Source organism: Vicugna pacos, chromosome 5 (assembly GCF_048564905.1).
Source record: "Vicugna pacos chromosome 5, VicPac4, whole genome shotgun sequence".
NCBI lineage: Eukaryota > Metazoa > Chordata > Mammalia > Artiodactyla > Camelidae > Vicugna > Vicugna pacos.
Genome location: NC_132991.1, coordinates 33,023,346 through 33,040,556, shown reverse-complemented (window position 1 = coordinate 33,040,556; position 17,211 = coordinate 33,023,346). Strand labels below are relative to the sequence as shown.

The window sequence follows — 17,211 nt, the reverse complement described above, 5'->3', positions numbered from 1 at the left end:
GTTAAAATTACAGAAACGACTAAGTCTTAAGTATCAAAAATACAAATGGTTGGGGGTGTATGTTTAAAAATAAAAATTGGGTTATTGACCAATAAAGTATCATCTGATGAATTTTATAAATGTTATCTAAATGCTAAGAAATCTAAGTAAGTGACTAACAGGAATTTGGTGAAAGAAAGCACTTGGATTTTAATTAAGGATTGAGAGTGGCCATAAATGTGAGAGAAGAGAAAGGAGATGGCATTTAGAAGAAGAAAGGAATGAATTTGAGTGGGAAAAAAGGCATGAAACTTTCTTATTTGAGAATAGAGGTATCTAAATTGTGTGGAGACTTGGGTTGTGAGGAAGGAGAATCTAGTGCAGTGTTTGAAAGGCAGGGCAAGCCCACCTGAAACTGTCACCATTATAAAGGAGAAGGGGAACATGGTTGGAAATGGGCAGCAAGAAGACCAAGGGTAACTGTCAGCAGGTGTGAAGTGCTTGCTCTGCCTAAGGTTTGATTTGAAGACCCTTCCTGCATTCCCACATTAATTCTCCATCACAACCCTGGACCGAGGGACTGATTTTCATTCCTGTTTTAAAATTGAGAAAGTAGAAACTTAGAAAGGTTTAAAGTACTTGTGCAAGACCAGTGATCCTTGAGTGAGAAAATCAGCATTTTCAGCCTAATTGTTCTGATTCTTAAATCCATCCTTACAGAACATTCTCTATAAAGCATTCTCTTTGACTTAAATCTAGGATGTGCAAGTTCCCCAGCAAAACCCTGAAGGTTTTCACACATCCTTGTTTAAAATTTGCTGTTGGTTTCCTATGAGTGTGCGCGTGCACGTGCCTGAGCCAGTGCTTCTATTTGTAATAACACGTTGGATTTACAGGGCCTAGGCCTAGCATTTACAGGGCCTGAGGTTTCCTTGGCAGGCAGCCATCTATTCTCACCTTCTCAAGCTTGTGGCTACAACAGTTGGCATTCCATCTTCCTGCCTGCTCTTTTTAGACATTTCTTCCATCTGATTAGTCATTTAAAATCTTCCTGCAGTGTTTGTTGATCTTCACCTGTTTGTTGCTTTTCCTGTGTTTAGAGGTTAAAATGTTATGTTGGTGTCAGCTTAATAAAGCCTAAGAGGAGATGAATCCACACAACCATCTGAACTAAGCAGATGGCAAAGCATGGTTTGAAAGTTGAACTGCTCCGTGGTGTGCCTGCCTTAAAATAAGGGAATCATTTTGATGGGTTTCATCTATAGAATAAGGAGCTCAACATAAAGTTAAAGCCCGGTTATACTAACTGGTTAATAATGATTTAAATTAGAACTTCTTTTAATTTGCTAACCCCAACACTATGTGTATAATTGAATTCTATCAAGTCTCAGAATAAATTTGATTATTACTGCTAGCAATAATATTTTAAAATAACATATCTCAAAGCCTTGGGGAGGGAGCCTATTTGTGATTTCTTAATGGGTAATAGGATGAACCAGACCACCTGGACCCCCAAGCTCTGAGAGTCAAAAATCTAAGTCAACAACAGCAGGGACTAAATTTTAGGCCACTCCATTTACCTAAAAATCACTCAAGAGTGACTAGTAAGTGCTCAACACATTGTTAGTAGAATGAAGAGAAACGCTAGTAACTTTGAAATAGGGTAACAGACAAGGACTGAAAGAGCTTTTTGGATAGAGATAGACTCACTTTAAAAGTACGATGATTTGCTTGTTTTGACATTAATTAGTATCCTCTTAACATTTTACCATTTCTTCTTAACAAACTCCTATACTCCTCATAGGACCCTCTTTCTCCCTCTTAACACTTACCAAAATATGGTGATACCACTAAACTCTGGCCTAATTTCAGCTCCTTTTTGCAGAAGCTGCTCTTAATTCACACTGTGTATATTATTGGCCAGGGAAATAGGGCCAACAGTTTTCTAAATCCCAATTTCCAGTATCTTTTTGCTTTCAGATAAGACCACTTCTCACCAATGTCATTTATTTACTTATTGTTGGCTTCCCACAACTTTGATGACTTTGGTACCAGAATCAAGATTTTCTACCTTAGAGCTTTCCCTATCATTTCTGGAGACTCCAAAAATATAGAGAAGCTTTGGTGTCACAATTCTGCACCTTTTCAACTCAAATATCATTTTTTCTGTTCTTTTTTGGCACTTTGTATCCATAGCCACACCTTAGGCCTTTACCTCAGAGTAAACATGGTTTACTTCTGAATCTTAAACTCAACTGTCTTAGTTCTGTCTCTGTCTCTCACTGCACCCCCTTTTAATCTGACTTCCCCCTACTTTCCTTGCCAAATCATTTCACTTTTCATTTTTGTAGTATTACTGTAAGTTGTCCTCTTCTTGTTTTCAGAGAAATGTTTTAATGAATTGAGCAAAAGAATCTCTCTCCTCCTAGGAATTTCTATATAGCATGTCTAGCATCACCTCTCATTTTTAGCAAGTGTAGGAAAATTCTGTGATTATATTACTTTATTTTTTTAAATATACACTATTTTGATCTTACGATGTGTTGAAACCTTCTGTTCCATCTTTGGTGCAGTATAGGTTGATTTTTGCTCCTCCTACCCCACTGGAACCCCTCTCCCCAAAGTCACCAGTGACATAGCTAATATGGACCTTATGTTATTAAACCTCTGCCTAGATATTTAATGCAGTCAATCAGTCTTTCTGTCTTGAATTTTTACCCATCTTAACTCCCACAGTGCCACTCTTTCTACATGCCTTTCCCACGTCCTTTGCTTTTCTGTTTTTTGTACCTTGATGCTTTTAGTTTGTCTACTTCCCCTTTAAACACTGGTGTTCCAAGCAGCATGCCCTTGGCCCTCTTTTCTCATTACACATTCTTCCTGTGGATTTTGATACACATTCTTTTCCTGAATTACCCTCACCGTTTATATGCTAATGAATCTCCCAAAGCTCTGACTTCTTTCTTGAAGACACATCTACTCAAATACCTACTGAATATTTGTACTCTATGTTCTAGAAGTATCTTAAACTCAATTTGTAAAGCTCCTCTCTGTAAACTTAAAAACCTGATCCTTTTCCTATATTCCCCAATTTGCAGATGAGTGCTACCACCTAATCAATCTCCCAAGCCAGAATAAGAGGCACCTAGAAGACTTTCTCTACTGGACTCCTTGTTACCATATCCTCTCCTTTCTTCTTCTTACGTATCTTTTCTGTATCTCCTCTGCTATTGGTTATCTCAAGTTCCCTTTATTTTTTTTTTACCTAAATTATGGCAGTGGCTTCCTCTAAATTCTCATATTCCAGCTGACCTACCCTCTACACTGCTGTCATCTAAGTTTGTTACTCCTATGCTTAAAATTGTCTAGTGCTTCCCCGTTGGTTGAAATAAAGACGAGGCATATAAAAATGATACAGAAAGCCTTCAGTTATCTGCAGTGTCCATCTAATTTCCTTCCAGATTAATCCACCACACTGACATTTAGGCCACGTCAGCTCTAACTCTTTCCTTATTTGTAACATGTACCTCACCACCTTCAGGTTTCTCCCATCTTCCCTCCTGTCTCTACCAGGATAACGCTTACTAATTTTTCCAAAGTCCACTGAAGTTATGTCTTTTGAACAGCCTGTTATTTGCTGCTGTACCTTTGTGTATCCATCTCTATTGTAATTTGTATAATTGTACCTGTCTCCTTTCTTCATGGACTGTTAAGTTTCTTGAGAATCTGAATTGCAGCCTTCGTGTCACTCAGAAGAATTTCAAATGATGCATGGTGAATAATATGTGCTTAGTTAATATTTACTGAATATACAGGTAGATAAAATTATAAAAGTCATATGAACATCGTATGAGCCATTTATCTTTTTAAATGTCAGCTTTAGAATTATGTAATTCCCCAGGGAATTCTGTGCCTGTTACTGAGGGACTTAATTGTTATGCCTTGCACATTCCAGTAGCTTCATTTTCTCATGTTCTCACTACATTTAGATACAATCTTGAATCCATTAATTTTACTGTAAAAATGTGTAGGAAGAAAACAGACAAATTCTCCATGGGTAGGAAGACTCCTTTTTAAAATGAGCATAAATTGAATTGAGAATCTAGTAGAGAAAAAAATCAGGCTCTTTAAACTTGAAAAGGAAACAATTTACCAAATGTCTTGATCAGTAATAGGTTATCATACTATTCCTTTACCAAAAATAAGGCTCAAGAAGGACTAGCTTATTAATTAGTATAGTTCTTACTCACATTTTCTAAAGAGAGTTCTGATAACATCTTTGTTTGAAGCCTCCTTCCTTCACAACAGTCAGCAGGGCCTGTTAATGGATGATTTCAGCCAGTACATTTACATCTTTGAATCTTCTGTATTACAGCCTTCAACTGTAATTTCATAGGAGACTTCTAATGGAAGTACAGCATCTCGGTGGCTTTTATTTTGGGATGTTGTGCCAATGTAGGATACAGACAACCTTTTTTTTTTTTTTTTTTTTTGCAGAGTGATGTTGACACACATCTGCTCAAATACATTAACGTTTCCATCCCAACTGACTCAATTGGCAGGAACAAGCTCACTCTTCTTTGTGAGTATAGAAGTAGGGAGGGGGCACTGCACTGAAAGCAGGGAGGCATTTACAATTTGTCAAGATATATTCCAACACTTATTTTAAAAAATAAGTACTGGGTCCAACTTGAGCTAATAAGCTAATGACTACTTATCCTTTACTATTAAGCTTCAAAGCAGCTCTTAACTAAATGAGCCAATTATTACATCGCTGTGTATTTTTCATTCCTTCCTGTTAAATCATGCATTTGGTGTTATATAGAAGTTTTATGCTTATTAAAAAATAACCAGTATGTATGAGCTTATGAAAGGAAACCTCACTCAGATTTTTAAAAAGCAAATGAAAACCTTCAAATCTAACTGGTGCCATATGGTACACTCAAAAACACTTGTAAAAGGAAAGTTAAACCTTGAATATATTAATGATTTTTTTTTCTCAAAGAAAAAATTGCCTCTTTTCCATCTTTGTATCTGAAAAGACTTCTGAATAAGGGCATTATGGAACACTTTGCTCCACAAAGTGAATTCAGTAACATAAACCTTGTATTGGTTTTATTATTATTGTGCTTATAAATAGTGCATGGTTTTGAGCAAGACAAAACATTAACATTATGCATTAATATTGCTCTTAAGGTATTAAAGACTATCCATAGATGATTTGCCACTTTTTTTCCCATTATATTTCTAAAAAAAACAAAAACCAACAACAAAAAACTCTTTAATCTGACCTTGATGTAAAGACACAGGCACAATCAACCAGTTGTGAGATACAGGAATACAATTGTAGAGAAGCAAGTCTCCTCCAGACATTCATTTTTTCCCTTCCACGTGAAGCCTTTAACTCTTAATTTATACCAATATGTAAAGCGTCTACAGAAGAGCCCGATTTGTTTTTTTCTTCTTTCTAAATGCAAATATGAAAGACCCAGAAAGCAATGGAAAACAAAGAACTGTGAGTTTAAGGAGAATATCTATACCTCTACACTCTTTCCTCCCCATCAGATTGTCAACATTAAGCTGGTCTATCATTTACTAAATACAAGGGAGTGCTTTAATTTCAAGTGTATTAAAGAGTAGCTTTCTGAATATCTTAAATGAATACTATGTGCATAAATATACACATCTTTTTATTTTTTCACGATCACTACACATATCTCATTTGTTGAGGTGGGATAATATTTTTCTAGTGTAAAGCTAAGAAAAATGTATGGGATTGGATTTTTCCTTTCTTGGCTTTAAGCTGTGAGAATTTGTTCCGCTATGGAATGTAGCTTTCCCAATGGGATAGAAGGAAACACTGACGAAGGGTCTCAGTATGAACAGCAGCTCCCCATTTCATCTCACTTGAAGCTGTGTCCACTAACATTATGTCTCTTTCCCTTTTACCTACGAACATCTTTTTCACTCCTGACACATACAGAGTGTTGTCCAAGACTATGCAGTTGTTTTCCCAGATCTTTTAGGTAATGATTATTTTCTGAAGGAAGAAGCAACCGACATGTCGACACACCTAAAATAACATCACATCTCAGTGAGTTTCTATTGTTATCTAGATTAAAAGACAAATCTCCTTTTTCTTATTTGGTTAACAAAAGGATTTGATTTTCAAAGAATTTCTTTATATTTTTAACGTGTTTATTTTACAGATATCAGGAAGATGTAGATTTTTAATGGGGTAAACGAGGCTAGCATTGAAGAATGCCTTTGCAGACTTTATTTAATTCAGATCTGAACAATAATTGTTGCTTATCAAGTGGTAGAAATCAAGTAGCAAAGTATTTAGTTAATTTATTTAATCATCTGTGTGCCACTCCCAGAGTGGGGCTCTGTAATTTTAATGTACACATGGTTTAGTGCCCCTGAAAATGGAATGGAAATACACAAACTGAGAAAAGTAGAGTGGCAATCGAAATTTATATAGTAAATTGTGTAAGCACCATTAAAATGTAGTATTACTTTTCGAGGAAAATGTTTGTATTAAAATTGTATTTCTAAAGTCAGAATGTGATTTTGTCATTTAAGTATAAACTGAAACTTAGATGTGCCTACAAAAATAAGAACTACTCAATTTTCAGTCATTTGGTAGTTCATAGAGTTTGGTCATGAGACCACTAAGAGAGATATCTACAGATTAAATCTGCTTTCCTAATAAAGATCTAGAATTCCACAATTTGGGATTATGATTTAAAGTTTAGTTTATATTGCAAAAGATGATCAAAGTAAGGTATGATTATTAAAGATAAAGATAATGAAAAGGAGTATTTGTAGAAAAATACATATCAAATGTTCTCCAGACTGTTGTTCAAATCCCACTGCATTATTACTCAAATATTAAACATAGAGCAAGAATATAGAGGGTCTCACATTGTGTGCAGAGAGGCTAGAATTTATGCAAGTAGACTGGTCAAGCCTTTGGTGATTAGATGACGCATGCAGCTCTTTAAGTAACTTAATACAAATGGAAAAATTCGAAAACTTCCAATCTTTCCATGGCAGAAATGATGCAAGAAAACTTTTGGAGATAAAAATCTTGCTTGAATTTGCTGGAAAATCGCTAGTCTAATAGGCACAACTTTTTTCAATGTTGTACTAGAAAAATAGCAAAGATGGAAGAAACAAAGAAACTTTTAAATAAAAACACATTTAACCAAATGAATGAGGGAAAAAAAAGGAAGGCAAGGAACAATCAGATGCCAATTTCACTAAAATAAAAGTCATCTAGCAGAAGTTTGCCAGCGAATATATTTGTGATTATAGAGAAAGCATATTTCACTGCTACCAAATAGAATTCCCAGAGATGAAATGAGCCCACATTCTTTGCCTACACAGGAGATTTTACTCTTTCTTTATAGACAAATTCACATTGAAATACGTGTATAGAAATGGTGTAGCTGTTCAAAATTCCACTTGTTTCTAATGTCCAACTTACATATTAAATTGGAGTACCTTTAAAAATCTTCATAAATATATTTAGAAGTAAATTTGAAGTTGGCTGCAATTGATAAAAGTCTAATTTCCTAAATATTAAAAAAATAGTTTGGTAAACTTTTGCTCCATAATATTTTATGTTCTTCATATTACAGGCTGCACAGAGGATCTGCACAGATGACTGGGCATTATCAAAATATTTTATGTCCAAATATTGCTTTGTGAAACACAACCACATTAACACTTGATGTATTTTCTCCTAGTATTTTTCCTAATTATTGTATTTTATTACCAAGTTGAATATTTAACTGTATCCTACTCTTTTCACTTGCTATTAAATCACAAATGTTTCCATGACATTACATACTCTTGGTAATAATGATTTTTAATGACTAAACAAATTTTGTGGATTTGTCATAACTGACATGTGTTTTATAATTGGATATCTAAATTATTTTCAGTTTTTCAAAACCAAACCGTTTTCCAAAGGCATTCTATATGCATTTTTTTTTACTATATTTCATATATTCTCAGAAATGGAATTACTGGTCAAGGTTATGACTTTCACTTAATTTTTAATTACCTTTAAAAATTATACAATTCAGAAACATTAAAGCAGTATAAAAGTACTTAAAGTACACATAATGGTCTCCTTTCGTTCTCTGTCTCTGTTCACTGGCAGTTCATTTTCAGTGCTTTTACGTGGACATACGTACATATGGAGATAAAGGTTTTTGTTATAAAAATAGAATTATATATGTACTATTGTATAGTACTGTATTTCATAATATATCTTAGTTATATTTCCTTATTATTATACTTCTTTTTAATTAAAAAAAATCTCATCCAGATTTCTCTGTATTGGGACATTTAATTTTATGTAAATGACTATTATATATACACACACACACACACACACATATATATAAAATAAAGTCTAGAAAATTATGTTTTGTAAGTAGTCCCTTCCAATCATCATTCCTCCCCCATCCCTCTACCCAAAGGAAAGTGCTCTTAAAATTCTTCTATTATTCTTTCCAATTAAAAAGCCATCAGTGTCATCTTAACTTGTTTTAAATAACTAATTCTCAGCAATGCATTAGGTAATTTTTACTCTAAGTGTCAGTATTTATCATACAAAGAAATAAATTGTTAAGTCAGATGAAGATGCTGATTTTCTGAGGGGTTTATTAGGTTGTGAAGAATGAGATTTTTCTGCCAATTACGTTAGATTGGGCTAGAATTCTAATTATTAATAAGGTCTGTTTGTTGCACAGAGAAGTAAGTAACATGGCTCCCAGGAAAATGACTTGAAGAAACCCATGAGAGGAAGCCTGCTCTTTATGGAAGGGTTATTCATGCTGAGAACTGTTTGAGAGATTAAATCCATGCAGGATGCCTCTAGTTCTGTCTTCAATTAGATTAGAGGCCATAAAACAGTTTAGAAGTGTGGTTTTCACCAGAGTGAATGTAAAGGACAAAGGGCAAAGGGTAATTAGCTTCTGACCTGGAAGAGCTCATAAGAGAAGGAAATTCCAGTAAAACAGCTTTACTTTGACCATCTGATAGTGTGTAAGAGTGTGAAGCAGTATGTGTTCATCAGTAATAGAAGTCTATTTTTATTAGAATACTACATGGCAGGTCACAAACTCAAATGGCCACACAGGCAGGTGGTCACACAAACGAGTGAAGCCATTCTGACCTGGTGACTGTAAGAGCACGTGCACCGTCCAAAGGCACAACGGACTCCTGCAGTTTGGTGCAAGGCCACGATGTGGGCTGAGGGCTGTTACAATGTGATATTTCAAGAGATCCAGATACAAAAATCTCACGTGCAATCTGCTATGGTATAAATGTTGGTAATTATTTTAAAACAATATATGGGCCAATCAACATGTGTTTGTGTGACAAACCTAGCCCAAGGGCCTCCAGGTTAGGGCCTCTGACTAAGTAACTTGGGACAGAAATACAGCTGTGACTAAGAGGACCCTAAGAGGCCTTCCTGGGACAGACACCCCCTCCGAATTCTCTGCTCCTCACTGAAGTATCTAGATAATAATATCTGATCCACATTTCCTGCGTTGTTTTACATATGCTAAAACCACCACCAAATGGAAGAAATTAACTACTTGATGATCATAAGCACAGAGCCTCCAATCCTACAAGCATCTATTGTTAACCCCTGTGGCACTGGCCTGTTACCTCACCATGAACCAATCAGAGAATTGTGCATGAGGTGATCATGTACCCTGGGACTCCTCCTCACCTTGCCTTTAAAAATGTTTTGCTGAAACCCAGCAGAGACTTCAGGTGTTTTGAGCACTACCTACCCTGGACTTTGCTTGGCATCCTACAATAAATGCTGTGCTTTCCTTCACCACAGCCCAGTGTCAGTAGATTGTTACTGAACCAAACTTGGGTACACTTGCCTATATGCAATAAGGGCAGAGTGTCAAGTCTTCTAAGCCAAAGTAGAGTAGAGGAGGGGTCCATTTCTTATCCATTCTTTCATTCAATGAGGATTTACTGAAAGAAGGCATATGGTTCACATTCTCACATATCAAATGCCAAAATAACAAAAGACTTAAACAAGATAAAATAACTGTGTGCTCTCTAGTAGTTCAAATGTAAGCAGTCCAGGACAGATACGATGGCTCTGCCTCCCTCCACACACTGTTTCCATTTTATGACCAAGATAGCTGCTTCAGCTCCTGCCATCAATTTATCTTACTGGCATTCCAGGCAATGGGAAGTAAAAAAAGAAAAATGGAGAGCGTGTTCATTCCCTTTGGGGATGCCACTCAGAAGTTTATATGCTATTTTCATCACTTACTCCAGTTGGCCAGAACTTAATCACATGGTCATAGCCAGCAACCAGAGAGGCTAGAAAATGTAATATTTGTGCTTGGCAACCATGTGTCCATCTAAAGTTTGAAGGACTTATTTACAAAGGAAGAAGAAACATCTAGCATTCTCTACCACTACAACCCTATTGTACTAGACAGTGTTAGGTAAGTTGCAATAAAAAAATACTTTTATGTAAATATATATTTCATGCCCACAAATAGTTCAAACTCCAGTAAGGCTTTATATTGTTGAGGAGGAATATTATCCAAGAAAAGGGAACAGTGTGATCAAATAAGGGCTGAAAAGTGTGGTGCTTTAAATGGTATTGGAGATTTAGCTCAAAACTGTTTGGCCTTCTCATCACAATGACACTCGCTCCAGGGAAGAAAACCTTGTGGAGAAAATACAGCTATGGATGTTGGCCTTTGATTCTGGAACCTTACTATTTCCAGATGATACTGCCAGGCTGAGAAGTTGTGCCTTGATTCTGTCAGAGCCAGCCACTTCATGAATAGGGAATCAGCCTCAAGAAAGCTTTGCCAACCCACAAAAATACTGCCTGCTTCCTTCTTGAATCACTCAACTGAATCACCCATCATTAGGAAATAAAGTGCCTAAAAAAGACCTAGGTCATCATAGCACCAACGCTAAGTGCAATATCTGGTGCTTTAAAAAAGGCATGGTGATAAAGAACAGACATGGGAACCAATATCCCACCCCAATAAAGTGACAAAACATTTCAAGATATACTGCTCTGGCTAATTTGGAGCATAAATTTCCAGCAAACAGACCCAGCCTATTTAACTCAGGAATACCTACCCTGATGCTATCCCCTGCTGAACCACCAAGACCAATTTAAAATTCAAACTCTCTGGAAACAATTACACAGGAATAATTTTGTACTTCTTCATGTTTTCCTCTCACATACAAATAATCCCAGCCTGGTTTTCTTTAACTGATCTAATAATTTTTGACTTTCATATCTTGACTTTAATCTTCAGATGGTATTTTGCCATATTTCCTCTGTATTTGTCATTCAGCTGTTTTTTCTTCATTGCATTTTCAAAATAAGGTTTTCTCAAAACATAGCCTTGAGCTTTCCACTTGCAATCCTGCTCCCAAATCTCTCGGGAGATCTAAGAGTAACTCTTGTTTTGACTTCTGACCTCAAAATTCAATCTCTATTCCAGTCTGCCAGAGCTCTTTCTTCAAACCCACATTCATCTTGCCAAAGGGAGAGGAGTCTCACTTAAACAGACATCATACAAGTACTATAGTAGTATTCACATTAGGTATCAAAGAGAACATGAATTAGGATGACGACAATGGAACCAGAAGGAAGGGAGAAAAACGAGGGACATTAATTAGAAGTAGAATCAGTTGACCTGGGGACTAACTGATTATGGCTAATAGGTTGAGGGAGGATTCAAAGATGGCACTGGAATTTCTAACGTGGTGGCAGAGGTAATGGTGGCTAATTAACAGAGAGAAGAATTTAGAAAGGTAATTAGTGGTGAGGCCGAGGTGTTAAGTCTGTAATGTGAGGCACTGTTTGGTGTTTAAAAGTGTAGTAAGGATATCTTCCTATTAATAACTTTATTTGTACTGTCAGTAGCTCTAAAAACATGCTACTAAATTTCTATTAACATAAAAGAGAAAACATGTTATCGTTAGATTTTTCTCTGATTCCTGATAAATACTCTAGGTTGGCTTAAGTAACTGTTAGTTTTTTCTTTTTTTTTAAATTCAGACGTAGATGAGGAAAGACATAATTCAAAAAGCTATTGCAATAGAGGGAAAGGGGATGGTTGTGATAGGGGACTATGAATTGCAATAAAGAAAATGTTCTCATCATTACATCTGTGTCTCAAACATCAGGCAGCAAATGGCTTTGCTTTTACAGGGAGGAGTAAACAAGCCTAGAGCAGAGCTGGTGTTAAGAGTGGGATGAACTGGGAGTATAAATAGCTGATCAGGGAATGTCTTTCCTGATGGTCAGCTGATTCTCAGTAGGGGCCATGAAGGAGGACTCTTTTCCAATGTCCAGTGCTCAAGTGTGGACTTAAATTCAGGGTCCCGGGAAAAAGAGAGAAGCCTGACTAAAGCTTGGTCAAACTGGTGGGGAGGGTCTATATCTGGCCTTGTCATAGGTAAGTAAGGGGCTCATTCATGAGTCTTATCTAAGCCATACAAGGAAGGGTGGTTCTTTACAGTGAGCCACTTGCTAGGACACAAAGGGGTGGGGGAGGAGGCAATTTCTTGATCTTCGCTGTTCAACTTAGTACCATTTCACTTGGACCATTCTTTTCAAGGAGGAGTAGCTAATCTAAAATTTTTAAAATGTATCTCAAGTCAGTAATTCTGAAAATGAATCTGTTGAAGAACTAGAAAGTGTTAATTTATTCCATTTAACAAGAAGACTGAAATACAAAGACTATATAAGGCTGCTGTGATAATAAAAGAAAAATTGACCCTCACGGGTTTTCTTCACAAATTTGTAGTGCCCATCAATTTGTAGATGTTGTCTATCCTTGTCTCCATCCTTCTCTTTTGTTGAACCTCTTTGGATACAGCTCTTGACTCTTCCCTCCTCAGATATTTGCATGTTCTATTGTGGACCCAAATGAACCAAGAAGACCATTCTCACTGGAATGTTATTGTGATTTACTAGGTCTGTGAACATATTTTTAGGTGGGGGAAGGGGAGTGTCTCTTGTACATCACCCAGAAGTTGGCCCATGCACTCAATAAAAGCTCATTATGGAAAGATTATAAAAGTATAATAATACATTTTAAGTGAGATGCAATGATCCATAAAATTGGTGTGGCTAATTAGCAGATCAAATCTCCGTAAGAACTGGATGTCTTTAATATCCTGCAGTTGCTTAATTCTATAGGTGTTTTACTATCCACAAATGTTTAGTAAAATTAAATAATAGTATAAATATTCAGTGGGATTAAAACAACTGTAAAATGAAACCAAACAAAATGAGTTTATTTTGTTAATAGAATCAAGAGAATCCCAGTGTTAATATAACACTACACAAAATCTAGAGCAAACATCCTCTGAATCCCAGCCTCATTTCACATGTAATTAACCTTTCTCAATCAAGCTAAGCATCTCTCACACCTCCTTCTCAACTGCTGTGCATCCATGTCTCTTCTTTCATGTGAACGAAAGACAAGCATCACTTTAGACTAATAGTACCGCCTCACACCATGCTTCCAGAGCAACGTCATCCCAAGAATATTTTCAATGCTGATCATTCCCCCCGCCCCGCTCAAAAGTATATTTTACAAGTCTTATTTTCTCTTGCAAAAGTAGAAGACATCTGATGCTAATGGATGATATATTTGAATAGTAAAATCTTCTCAACTATTAATCACAATGGAGATGGACACGTATATATTTTGACCTCTAACAGCTACTGCCTGATATCTAGTAAATGCTGATGATTTGGGAGCAGTAATCCGCCCCTTTGGGTGGGATCCCATTTCCTATCTACAGAGATGGAACAAACATATCACCTAGGTTTATATCAATCGGCACAGTCTATTCCCCTGGCCTCAGTGATTTGTAAACATGTGGACCCAGGACCCAAGTTGCTATAATCAAGGGAATTTTAAGGGCAAGTTGAGAGCCCTTGAGAAGAGAATATCTCTTTCTGGGGTCCTGAACCTGTGCTGTAGCCATTCTTCTACTACACAGATCCAGGGAATGAGGACAACATATGGAGGACAGTCTCCCAGAAGGAGGGAGAAACTACATCCTAGTGATGCTTTCTGAGCCTATATATAGCCATTCTTAAAGCCAGTTTTACCCCAAGGCTTCCCAGTTACATGAGTCAATAAATTTTGTTCTTTTAGTTTGAATAGTGTTTTCAGTCAAGATTAAAAGAATTCAAAATGATATATCAGGCCAATGTAGTAGCAGCAATATAGGTAAGATTATGGACTAAGAAATCATACAAACTTGGGTTCTAACTGTAGTCTACTCACTAACTTGCTGAATTTCCTTTGGCAAATAGCTTGAACTGAGGACATATTTCCTTCCAGTGTTTAAAAGTGTCCATAAAAACTATGTTGTGAGCATTGAATGAGTTGTACATAAATTTTACATAAAAGACATGTTAATACTCAATAAATGGTAGTTGCTATTTTTATAACACTGATTTTGCAGAGATTTTATAAAATACTAAGACCTATGTAAGTGGTTTTATTACAGCTGTACTGAATCTTATTCTAGATATTAAGTTAATCTGTATCCTGAAGTTTTTCTAGTTCCAGATATGTTTAGCTCTGAAATGTAGAGACTTGTGGGCAGTATTTGGTGGAGGAAACAAAATTCTGTTCTGAAAGTAAGGTCATGAGCTTAAAATTGACATCTGTTTTTACCGCGGTTGCTCAAGTGTTTAGAGGTGAAGTGAAGTGAGGGAAATGAAATGACTCACCACTGAGTCAACCAATAAGATTTGCAGAAAATTTTCACGAAAAGGTAGACAGAGATGTTCCTTCACAAGGTTCAGTGAGATCGTATTTTGAGGCACATCTCTACTCTTCTCATCATATTAAAAGATAAACTGAAGAATTAGAGATTATAAATAGTAGCAATGGGGTATACAATTCTAAGGAACAAAAACATAAAGCCACAGGACTTATGGTCTTCAGACATTGAAATAAAACTACAACAATCAGCATTTGGCACTTTTGGTTCAAAGGAAACTAAATTTATTCCTCACAGGTGAAGAAGAAGAATCAGACCCAAGTTTTGAAGTCAACAGCTACTGCTAAATTCCATTGGGATTCTGTTGTAGCAAGCTGAGCCTAGAAAGATGAGAGAACAGAGAGCATCCCTTGACCAGAAACTGAACAAAGCAGTTCACCAGACTGATGTTATGCACCATCTCCCACTTCACAACAGAACAGAGCCTTATGGTGTTGGTTCTATACTAGGGGCATAGAGGCTGGATGAGAAAACCTCAAAAACCACTAGTAAGAGAAATGTGAAAAGAGAGAAAGGGAAAAAATAAACCAAAAAATATTCCCTTTAAAATAGCCTACTATCATAATATATGTTGACCTCATATGAATTTAACTTTATGTAATAGTCTGAAAAATAATTTGAAATAAATGAGTTCTCACTGAGGTAAGTCATAACTTTCATTTTAACCAAAAATTATAAAAACAGGTATGTATGAAACAAAACCAGGTGGATATGAAAAACAACAAATTAGAGAACCTGGAGTTAATATAGATGTTATCAAATTTTTAACTTATCACAATAGACCCTAAAATTTATATAAGATACAATAAAAAATAAGGGCACTGGAATATTTAACTGAGAAATTTATCTGGATCGTAACACAAAAAGATAAGGAGATAAAAATATGAAAGAGCCGTTTTTAAAAGCACACTGAGAAGCTCCAAATGTAAGTCCAATAATATTAATTTCAGAATAAAGTATTACGAATTTTAAGAAAGCAAAATTTGAAGAAATAACAGCCAAAAGTTTTCCTGAATTAAAGAAACGAATCCTGAGATTGATCAAGTCCTGAGTAGAATAAAAATACAAACACACCTAGTCACATCTGGGTGATACTGCATTATCAAAGATCAAAGAAAAAAATCTTCAAGACTTCAGAAAATGTGTATTATTTACTATTATTTACAATGGAATGAAAATGGAAATTTCAGTAGCAAAAGTGATGCCAGTAGATAATACACTCCTATCTTTAAAGAGCTAAGAAAAAATTGTCAACCAAATTCAAGATAAAGCTAAACTATTATTAAAATAAAGAATAATCATGATCACATTCATTCAGAGAATTACTGAAAGAATAATTACAATTACTTAGGGAAAAACAAAGTGATCTCAAAGGGAGAGGATGGAAAAAATAATGAGCACGCAATTTCATTAAAACTACTAGTAAATTTTAACAATTACTTAGTACTCTGTGTCAAAATAAAAACAAAAAGTCTAAATTGAGTCCTTTGAAAGCCCTATGTATGATTTAAATGTGGAAGGTTCCTGTCATGCTTGGGAGAATAGAATAATGCATAGCTATAGACTGTTGTAATGAAAAATGTAGTTTTACATACATGTATTTTTCAAAATTAAGTGTAATAATTAAACTAATAGAGAAATAACGTATAGCTTCCAAACCAATAAAAAATAACAGCAAAATTAATCTAAATGAAGGTAGAAAAAGAAAAAAAGAAAAGCAATAGTAGAGATAAATTTAAATATATATTTATTTATTAAAAATCAGTACAAATAGATCAGTAATCACTGATATCAATCAAATGGATTAAACTTGCATATTAAAGAATTGAGAAGGATGACATCAGCAAGATGGTGGAATAGAAAGTTGTAGCCCACATACCTCCACAGGAACAATTTAAGAATGATATACACAGACCAAATTACATTTATAGGATTCCAGAATTTAGTTAAGAAGTTGTAGTACCTCAGGCAAGCAGAAACTCAAGAACGGTCACGTTGAAACAAGTAAGACAAGCAATTTCACTTTAGTAAATAATACTGCAAACTATCATAACTCAACACCAGGAGAGAATACTCCAGCTTAAGACTTGTTTCTTGGGGAAAAGAGAAGAGTGTCATGTGCATCCAGATTTCAGCTTTTTGGAGGACTATCTTGAGGGACTGGTTTCTGTCTTGTCTCATTGTAAGTGCTGATTAAACAGGTGTAGTTTAGCTGTATGAGGAAGATGCTAAGAACAAAGAATAGCAGAGGGCAGCTTGCTGAAGCTGGCATAGCTTGACACAATGGAAAAAGGTGCACAACTCAACACTTCTCCCATTGGAGGGAGGGAGATGAGTGGGACATGTGTCCAGCATTCCAACTTTTTGGAGGCCTATCCAAGGGACTGGTAC

At 35.8% G+C, this 17,211-nt stretch overlaps 1 long non-coding RNA gene across 2 annotated transcripts in view; it reads left to right on the top strand.

The window, feature by feature from the left end:
* LOC140696368 (uncharacterized) overlaps positions 1-8,124 on the top strand; it is a 157,384-nt gene extending 149,260 nt beyond the window's left edge. The window contains exons 4-6 of one of the 2 annotated variants that reach the window (XR_012072594.1): positions 4,477-4,561; positions 5,963-6,073; positions 7,626-8,124. This is a non-coding gene — a long non-coding RNA (uncharacterized lncRNA). The remainder of the gene's footprint in view (positions 1-4,476; positions 4,562-5,962; positions 6,074-7,625) is intronic. The other variant, XR_012072595.1, reaches the window with a different exon arrangement.
* The last annotated feature ends 9,087 nt before the right edge of the window (positions 8,125-17,211 follow it).